The sequence below is a fragment of the Ranitomeya imitator genome, chromosome 1 (genome assembly GCF_032444005.1).
Source record: "Ranitomeya imitator isolate aRanImi1 chromosome 1, aRanImi1.pri, whole genome shotgun sequence".
Classification (NCBI taxonomy): domain Eukaryota; kingdom Metazoa; phylum Chordata; class Amphibia; order Anura; family Dendrobatidae; genus Ranitomeya; species Ranitomeya imitator.
Window position 1 is genome coordinate 325,393,222 of NC_091282.1, and position 10,704 is coordinate 325,403,925.

A 10,704-nucleotide genomic window follows, 5' to 3' on the forward strand; every position below is an offset into this window, starting at 1 on the left:
AGCTAATGTCCGGAGATAAGTGACGTCAACAGTGTCCAGTGTCTGATTGGTTGCCGCCTGCTGCGAGCGACCAATCAGAAACGTGCCGTACTGTGACACACTCCGCCCGCCATTTTGGTGTGATTTTTGAATTTTTACCTCACAGCAAGTTTCTACTGCGTGGAGGCGGGCCCAGTGACGTTGCTCTTCAAGCTCCTGCCGAATTTCGTCAAAAAAATGATAATACCATTTGCCAAAACTATATATATTTAGTTGTGAAGTGGTTCAGTGACATTTTCACACCAATTTTGAACTTTTGTTTGGTGTTTTCTCCATATACTGCCTATTATTTTTGTTCTTTCTTACTATTATTTATTAATTGTATTATTCTTACATTTGAATAAATAAAGTATATATGGATTCTAGACTCCCGATTCTTTAGAATCGGGCTGCCATCTAGTGTATTTCATAAAGGCATTTTTAAATCTATTTCCTGTATGGTGTTTCTCTGGGGATCCATTGTCTGGTTGGTTGGGCTGTTTCTTTGACACAGGGTGGAGTAGAGTGAACATGACAAGCTGCTGGACTATGAGAGAGATGCAGGCGGAGATGTTATGGTGGATTGAGAAAGATGTGGTGTGCTTGGTATGTAAAATGAGTCAAAAACAGCAGACATGTCCACTTCCACATTTGCTGATAGGCTCTCAGTTATCCCAACTGTAGGGGGTAAACAAGTGGAGGTTTTGCGCCCGGAGGACTGTGTGACAACACTTACCATGGTGAGAGAGAAGGAAGAATAAAAGCATTGAAGGGGTGGATGGTGGTTGTCGAGGCCCAATAGTCTACATTTTAGCACAGTGAGATTCCCAGATAAACTCATGTTGATCACCCATCTGCTAGTTCATGCATGTAGCAGTCAAATTATTGCATTTGTTTAACTCTACTCTGTCAGTTTTTAAACGTTGGCACATAACCTGATTTATTTTAATTTTTTCCAGTCTGAAAAAAAGACCCAAGCTAGGCAACTGCAGACCTGTGAATGCTGCTGACCACTGCCAGAGTTGGGGCTCAGGATGCATTGCTTGTCGGGGTTGCATAATTCTGTCTGTGGGAAGTCGCAAAGTAACCTCCTCATCTTCCTCCTCCTCCTCTGCTGAGCTACTCAGCTGCATGCCACTGTGTTTACACCAAGTGTGATATACTAACTCATGGTCATCCTCTCTGTTCTCCCACTCCTCTCCCTGAGAGTCCTCCTCCTCTTCCTGCCCTGACAGCACAGTACAGTGTGCGGGCACCTCTAATATCTGAGTCTCATCACGAATGGATCACCTCCCCCCCATCGGGGTTAACGTCTGTTGACGAAGGGTTTACATTCTGCTCGGACCCTACTTCGTCCTACCCTGGATCAAAGTTAAAAAAAATTGGCCATCAGTGCACATGATTTCCTCCTCTTGACTCTCTCTGTTCTCCATTCCTCACCCTAAGAGTCACCCTTCTCCTCTTTCTGCCCTGACAGCACAGTACAGTCTGCGAGTGCCCCAAGTATCTGAGTCTCATCAGGATCACCTCCACCCCCCGGAGTTAATGTCTGTTGATGAGAGCTTTGATTCTGCTCGGACCCTACTTTGTCCGACCCTGGATCAAACTGAAAGAAATTTGGGCATCAGTGTAGATGATTTCCTCCTCTTGACTCTGTGAATCTTTGGAGTACATTTCCGATGCCCATGGCATACAACATGTGAGCAGATTTGCAGACTCAGCCATCTGTGGTTCCCAACTGTCAGTTGGGCAGTTGGAGAGTTATTATTTGGGGGAAAATAAGAGTAATTGGGGTGCCACTTTTGAGGATTGTACTGTGTGTGATGTGAAGGTGGAGGAAGAGGAGCAAAAGCCACTTGATGTAGCGCTCGGATTTTTTTCTAAGGGAAAACATATAGAACCATATTAAATACACATTTCATTGGATTCCGTTATGAAATGATCATTCACTTACTATCTGTTTGGTTCTTCTTAAAGTTTCCCTTATGTCAAACATGTGAAAATGTAGATTTGTTGAAAAAACAGCTTTTAGCCTTTTTTTAGCTTTTAAATGTCATAATTCCTATTTGGTGTTACATTATTTGTGTATCTTTTTCTTTCTTTTTTTCATTTAAGGATTTTAAAGGACATTTTTCAAGGATTTTTGTTTCCCCTAGGGAAATCTGTGCCAAAAATGTCTGAAAACAAGCATGATGGCTTTTGGTAAAAATGTAATATTTTGAGTAAGCCAATCTCCTTAGATATAGGCAAATTCGCTCAAATCAGCTGGCAGATTTTATTGTTAGAATAAAATTAGTTCCAAAGCAAAACTGCCCTGAAAACACAATAATTATGGCTTGATGTCACTCCAGAATCCATAAGATAATATATGAAGATTATACTAACCTATTTTAGGCTTGGTCTTCATCTGTCCTGCCGATGCAGCTGTAACCCACATGGTACCGTAATCCACTTGCTTAACTTTGGTCTTTTCTTCGTTTTCTTGCTCAGTCTTTGGCCCAAGCCATGAGAAGCTTAGTCAATCATGGAAGACCCAGACCAAAGATCAATCATGAGGCTAAACAGAAGACCAATATAAAGACTGATCCAAAGTGAGGACCAAACGATAAGCTGAGATTTTTGGAGAAATGAAGACTGGGCCTAGGACAGATGAATATAATCCTGTATTATATTTTAATAGTTTTCTGGCCTTATAAAGAATCTAGCAAACTAGCCATCATTTTGATGGATTTGTTTAGATTGGGATTCAGGCATATCAGAATTTTCTGTAAGTTTGTGAGCTTTTCAATTAATTAAAAATTTAATTTGTCCATCATTCAAACCACTCATTGCTCATCAAAGGTGGTAAAAATGCAGAAATGCAATAAAAAAAGGCATAACTGTTTGTAGTGCATATCATATGTCCCTATTGACTAGCAGCTACCATCTGACCATTGCATTATTTTGCCACAAAAATAGGGGGTGTAAAGTCACTCCTAAACTGTTTTATCTGCTTTGTGGTTTGATATCATTGTACAATTTTATGCATGGAAAGATAGTTTAAATTATAACTAAAAGGTGTCAAGTAATGTACTGTGCGAATTGAAAGCAACCAAAATTTAATGTAAAGTGGTATTCAGACTTAGAATATTTTTTACAAAATTTGAATGATAAATTATATTAAAACACTACAAACCCACGCACAGAAATGTGTAAAGGATAATGACATAGCAAGTGTTAAGCTGTTCACTGAAGCTGGCACAGGAAATATATTCTCATTATTAATAGAGATTGTCTTAGAATAACTAAACCGTTTTTTTACTTAGCACTACTCCTGTACAGAAAGGCTTTTATGTGGTCTGCATACATGTGTATTGATATGCCACACTTGCGATTAGCTATGACAGCTTCGTATTCCCATGAAGCCTCTAAACTGATTAGAATATAATTTGGATGTATGCTAGCATTCTATAACATTCATTCGCCTACAATATAATTTAAGTCATGCTTGCCCTACTGTCATGATTTTTGTGAGCTTTCTCCTCATAGATTGTACTGGCACAAGAGGAGCACCTTATACTTTTTAATGGATTTTGACGTTTATTTCCACATTTTTTTACTTTCAAATACAGTTAATGAAGACCATTATCTACAAGAAGTAATCAATATTCAGGTGCCACTTTTGCTGAATGCAAAGGTGGAATAGGTAGTATTAAGGCAATACTGTGATATCTGAGTAAACTGTATTTTGAAACATATTGTGAGGCCTGCTGACAGGCAGCACTAAAATGGTTAATCTCTCCCATAAAGGCTTGTTCATGAGACTGCTTAGTATGTAGAAGCGTCTGGAACAAATTCACCTGGGCAGTCAGCCAATGACTGTAGCCGTAAAGTCACACGAGGGTGGGAGGAGCTGACTCCTGTAAGGTAGTAAGAATTAAGTTGTGTGCGTGCGTGCATGCGTGCATGCGTGTGTGTGTAAGGGGTTAGCCATTATGTGAGAGGAATGAGAAAAGGATGACAGATTGCAGTAGAATGAGTTTTCTCCCCTTTACTACTGGGTCTAAAAGGGACCAATAAAAGAAGTTGAACTTACAGTCTTCATATTAGGAAGATTCGTATTTCACCTCTAGGATGAAAAGTTGTCTCAGAGCATAAGCATAGCTCAACCCTAAGGAGGAAATACAGTGATTTGATGAAACAAGTGTCTCATCGAGGTCTCCCTGTCCGCATGAATAAGCAAATCTTTCTCCTCCAGACATATTGCTAATCTTCATGCATGAAAATTCTAGTTTTGATTCATTGATCCACAGAACAAAATCACCAGAACTACTACTAGTCTTATTTATATAGTTCGAGCACATTGGAGAAAAAGTCTATGTTTTGGGGTTCAGGTATAGAGATTCTGGACCCTTACTTAGTATGGACCTTACGTTTGCTGATGCCGACTTTCCGAATGACTTTAAACTTTTGAAACGCGGAATCGCATTCCAGAACAATGCGGATTACGCACACATAGAAATGCATTGATCCGCCTACATTCCGCATGTGGCTATGCCCACCATGCGGGAAGTAAGCGGATCATGTGCGGTTGGTACCCAGGGTGGAGGAAAGGAGACTCTCCTCCAGGCCCTGGAAACCATATACCTGTAAAAAAAGAATTAAAATAAAAAATCGTGATATTCTCACCTTTCGGCGTCCCCGGCAGCTTTCCCGCTCCTCGCGATGTTCCCGTTCCCAGGGATGCTTTGCGGCAATGACCTCTGATGACGTAGCGCTACGTCTTCTGGGGTCATTGCCACGAGGCATTACTGGGAACGGGAGCATTGCAAGGAGCGGGAAGGCTGCAGGGGATGCTGGAAGGTGAGAATATCATGATTTTTTATTTATTTTATTTTTTTTAACATTCTATCTTTTTACTATTGATGCCGCATAGGCAGCATCAATAGTAAAAAGTTGGTCACACTTGTCAAACACTATGTTTGACAAGTGTGACCAACCTGCAGAATGCTAGCATTTTCCAAATGATCCGTAGCATCGCTGGGAAAACGCAAGCATTCTGCAAGCTAAGTGTTTAGCGGGAAAATGCATGCCAATTCCGCATGCATTTTACCCGTGGAAGTGTGCACATAGCCTTAGTGTCACATAGTCTGTCAGTGTATAAAGACCTTTTCTGAAAGGCCACAGAGGCTGCAACATCATTAAGTAAGAAGCACCACTGACCAAAAACCGTATGAATTCTCCATACAAGTCAGGGACAAAGTTGTTGAGACGTACAAGAGTTGGGATATATAAAAAAAATCCCAATCTCTGATGATCCCCGAAGCACCATCAAATCAATTATCATCAAATGAAAAGAAAATTGTACCACAACAACCCTGCCAAGAGAGTGCCGTCCACAAAAACTCTCAGCCCTGGAAAGGAGGGCATTAATCAGAGAGGCAGCTCAGAGACGAAAGATGACCCTGTGTGGGGATGTTTTTCAGCAGCAGGGACAGGTAAAAAGGTTGTAGGTGAAGGGAAAATGGATGGTGTGAAATACAGGGATATTCTTGAGCCAAATCTGTTTCAGTCTGTCAGTGATTTGAGACTGGGATGGAGGTTCACCTTCCAACAAGACAATGACTGAAAGTTTACTGCTAAAACAATACTAGAGTGGTTTAAGGAGAAATGTGTAAATGTTTTGGAGTAGCCTAGTCAAATCCCAGACCTAAATCCAATTGAGAATTTGTGGTCAGACTTGAAGATTGCTGTTCACCAGAAGAAACCATCTAACTTGAAGTAGCTGGAGCAGTTTTGCCCTGAGGAATGGGCAATAATCCCACTAGCAAGATGTGGAAAGCTCATGGAGATTTACCCAAAGCGACTTGGAGCTGTAATTGCAGCAAAAGAAGGCTCTACAAAGTACTGTCTTTAGGGGAGTGAATAGTTATGCACACTGCCGCTTACAGTCATTTTATCTGTAGTGCAGCAGGGTTGGTGCAGTGAAACAGATAGGTAGGGACCACAAAAAACTTCAAAGCAAATGTCTTTAATGTCCAAAGAAACTCACAAATGGAAAAGCAAATGGTATCTTCCGTATCACAGCTGGGGGGCCAAGACAGTCCGTATTCGAGACTGGTTGCCGTAGGCGACTGCACTGCTGTGTCATGCTGAGGGGTGCCAGGTGTTTTGCTTTCATTGGATCCGTGTTACTTCACACAAGTCAAATGTTGCAGATCCACATGCTCTGCAGTTTGCAAACCAAAAACACAGAAGAGCATAGTAAAACCAAAAACACTCAGTTTAAAAAAATCACAGTAATCCGCAAGTGCTAGTAAAAAGATGTAAAAAACTGGGTATTTGGTTGATACGTTTTTTGCAAAAAATGTATGCTAAGCTGCTCCACCAAACGTCAAGGTATACCCATATAGAGTAGTCCTAACTGATGTATGCAATCCCTATCTAATGTATTTAAAAACCTGATCATCTGTATATTACCTGTGTGAACAGGGTTCAGAGAGGAAATGTCCATGTGGATACGCTGAGTGGAACAGCTTTTGTGCAGATAGTTTAGTTCAGGGTTTTACAGGAGACAGGGACAGGTCGGTGACTTGGGCCTTCCTACCTTCAAGGGTACCCCCAAGTTAAGGAAAGACAGGGCTTCCCCTAGCCTGAAGGGCAGTTCAGGGGCCCAGATTCCTCATCTCCTGCTTTCCTTAACTTGGGGGTACCTGTCCCTGTCTCCTGTAAAACCCTGAACTAAACCCCCAGACCCCACCCCAGGAGGTGAACAGTGTGAACAGCACCACAAAGCAAATAAACAGGAATAAACAATATGAGAGTGAGGGGAACACAATACCAAAAGGTGAATGCACAAACTACAAAATAACAAAACTCAGAACTTAGCTTGTGCACGCCGTTGCAGACTCCACAACACAGATAGTACAGCTATCAATGTCTGCCCAGCGCGTGCCAAAGTACCTGCACCATCTAAAGAGCCGCGACCTCCTGATCATGTGGAGGGAGGCGACCAGGGTGTGTATATTTCCTCGATTTTTTCGTCTCGGTGTACCTTACCTGCTGAGGTGGTTATTGGTGGGGTAACTGAGAATATTCCGGTGCTTGAAGACAGTGGAGCAGGAGTCAATTTGGTGGATGCTCATTTTGTCCAGACCCATGACCTGATGAGTAGGACGCTAGCAAGGACTATAGGGGGCACATTTGGTGTATGCCTCTCCCTCAAGCATCTATCCACCCAGATGGCAAGGGACATGGCGGCCTCCAACGACCTGGGGGCTGCGTACTGCACCAGAGTATCTTGCATTGCCGCTGAGTCAGCTGATGTCTGTGACCACTCCCACCATCCTTTATAAGGTCACCTGGTGCATCAGCTGACTGTTGGTTATACAGTTCCTTTCAGGAGACCAACCTCGCAGTAGCAGCTCCCTGGTGTCAGCCAAGTCTGGTGTTTGGAGCTCAGTTGCTGTACTATCTGTGTTGTGGAGTCTGCAGCGGCGTGCACAAGCTAAGTTCTCAGTTTTGTTACTTTGTAGTTTGTGCATTAACCTTTTGGTATCGTGTTCCCCTCACTCTCATATTGTTTATTCCTGTCTATTTGCTTTGTGGTGCTGTTTACACTGTTCACCTCCTGGGTTGGGGGTTTAGTTCAGGGTTTTACAGGAGACAGGGACTGGTCGGTGACTTGGGCCTCCCTACCTTCAAGGGTACCCCCAAGTTAAGGAAAGACAGGGCTTCCCCTAGCCTGAGGGGCAGTTCAGGGGCCCAGATTCCTCATCTCCTGTTTTCCTATTTCTGCCCCGTGACACACAGTTTGTAAACCAAGACTGACACATCCAACCCTTTGCTGCAAGGTTTTTAAATGGAATCTGTGGCCTTAGGCCGGTGGCCGGTAGGTGAGGTTAGCTGGCACTCAGGACACATTTTGCAGAACCTCTGCATCTCAGCATAGACCCCAGGCCAAAAAAAACACTGCAATATGTGCTCCTGCATCTTTTTGGCCCCCAAGTGCCCTCCCAGCATATGGGTGGGAGACATTTTGAGTACTGCCCAATGGTAGGATTGGGGCACTACCAGTTCTATCATCTCGTCCTGCATTTTATCAACCCTGTATAGTAACTCATGGTTGATCAACATACATGTGAACACTGCCTCTGCACCTGATTGCTGAGCCACCCCATTTACCTCGATTACTCTTTTTTGTTCCCGGGTCAGAGAGAGATCCTGGAGCTGACCTGTCCCAAACGTACCAAGGGTCACTTCCAGCTTCGGGATTGATGGGGTCTCCTCGACCTCTCCTGCCAATGCCTCTACGGGAAACCTGTCAGGGTTACACTCTGTCCCTAGGTTGGCAAGCCCTACGACAGGTATCCCTGACTCAGGATCTTCGGGTTCTGGGCCCGCAATAACATTTACTCTGAGAGGATTAATTTTATTTTTCCACAGAGACCAGAAAAGAGGCAAATCCCTTCCCAGGACAGCCCCATAAGGAAGGGTTTTCACTACCCCCACTACATGTTTAATCTTCCTGCAGTACGTAACAAATGAAACCTCCACTGTCGGGTACTCACGGAGTTCACCATGCATAAACACAACATCCACATTTTTCCCAGTGGGTTCTAAGCCCGAGATTAATGACCCATGCACAAGTGTCACTTGGCTCCCTGAGTCTAGGAGGGCCTTGGCCTGGTGTCTGTTGATGTGCACCTGGCAAAGATTCAGATCACCCACTGGGACCGCATGTAGAAAAGCTACGAAGACACCATCACGTGTTTCTCAACGCAAGCAATAAATAGCCAGGTCTTTGACTGGAAAGGAACAACCATGGGAAGGGCAGCATCCAAAAAGGAAAACCACCTATGCCAAGACATGGTATCCATCCACAGACAGATGTTTTGGGGTATTTGCCCCTCATCAGTGTGGAGTAGGAAACTGGCTATTAGGAGCAGTGCCTAGTAAAAGGACTATAAACATAAGGATCAATGACCTTGGGGAGATCAAAACATCCAACACCGCGGAGACACCATCACGTGTTTCTCAACGCAGTGATCTAGAACACTGCCCCCATCCCTTATGGGAAATATGCAAATGCATGTAGAAAAGCTGCGGAGACACCATTACGTGTTTCTCAACGCAAGCAATAAATAGTGAGGTCTGTCACCGGGAAGGAACAACCATGGGAAGGGCAGCATCCAAAAAGGAAAACCATCTATGCCAAAACATGGTATCCATCCACAGACAGATGTTTCAGGGTATTTGCCCCTCACCAGTGTGGAGTAGGAAACTGGCTATTAGGAGCAGTGCCTAGTAAAAGGACTATAAACATAAGGATGAATGACCTCGGGGAGATCAAAACATCCAACACCGCGGATACACTATCACGTGTTTCTCAACGCAGTGATCTAGAACACTGCCCCCATCCCTTATGGGAAATATGCAAATGCATGTAGAAAAGCTGCGGAGACACCATCACGTGTTTCTCAACGCAAGCAATAAATAGCAAGGTCTTTCACAGGGAAGGAACAACCATGGGAAGGGCAGCATCCAAAAAGGAAAACCACCTATGCCAAAACATGGTATCCATCCACAGACAGCTGTTTCGGGGTATTTGCCCCTCATCAGTGTGGAGTAGAAAACTGGCTATTAGGAGCAGTGCCTAGTAAAAGGACTATAAACATAAGGATGAATAACCTCGGGGAGATCAAAACATCCAACACCGCGGAGACACCATCACGTGTTTCTCAACGCAGTGATCCAGAACACTGCCCCCATCCCTTATGGGAAATATGCAAATGCTTGCATCGAGAAACCCATGATGGTGTCTCCGCGGCTTTTCTACATGCATTTGCATATTTCCCATAAGGGATGGGGCAGTGTTCTGGATCACTGCATTGAGAAACACTTGATGGTGTCTCTGCGGTGTTGGATATTTTGATCTCCCCGAGGTCATTCATCCTTATGTTTATACACCCACTGGGACCAACGGATCTGTGGTGAAAACGGCCTGTGTGAACATCAACATACAGTAAGTTTACCCACAGTCCAAGGGTTCAGCTGTCAGGGGGCAGTTGGTAGCCACATTTGCTTGCCCTTGGCACCACCAACACTTAATAGCTGCATCACAACTGGACCTCAGGTGTTATGACCTGGTGGTTAGGAGCACCAGGAATGACCTGATGGTTAAACTCACAGGACAAGCTCTGGGAAGTGGGAACTTTGCTGACCGCAATCCCTAATCCTATCACACACACTAGAAATAGCCGTGGAGCGTACCTAAATGGCCTAGATGCCTCGGACACAGCCTAAGAACTAGCTAGCCCTAGAGATCGAAAATAAAGCCTACCTTGCCTCAGAGAAATTTCCCCAAAGGAAAAGGCAGCCCCCCACAAATATTAACTGTGAGTTAAGATGAAAGTCACAAACACAGAAATGAAACAGGTTTAGCAAAGGGAGGCCAGACTAACTAAATAGACAGAGGATAGGAAAGGTATCTTTGCGGTCAGCACAAAACTGCAAAAGACCACGCAGAGTGTGCAAAAAGACCCCCGCACCGACTCACGGTGCGGAGGCACCACCCTGCATCCCAGAGCTTCCAGCTAGCAAGACAAAATCATGAAAGCAAGCTGGACTAGAAAACCATGAACAGAAAATAACAAACGGGGACTTAGCTTCTTGCAGGAAGAGACAGGTCTCCAGAAGATCCAAGAG

The 10,704-nt window shown here is 43.9% G+C and overlaps 1 long non-coding RNA gene across 1 annotated transcript in view; it reads left to right on the top strand.

Annotated features, from left to right (window-relative positions):
* LOC138657752 (uncharacterized) overlaps window positions 1–2,710 on the top strand; it is a 143,958-nt gene extending 141,248 nt beyond the window's left edge. Inside the window, exon 3 of the long non-coding RNA XR_011317168.1 lies at window positions 2,509–2,710. This is a non-coding gene — a long non-coding RNA (uncharacterized lncRNA). The remainder of the gene's footprint in view (window positions 1–2,508) is intronic.
* The last annotated feature ends 7,994 nt before the right edge of the window (window positions 2,711–10,704 follow it).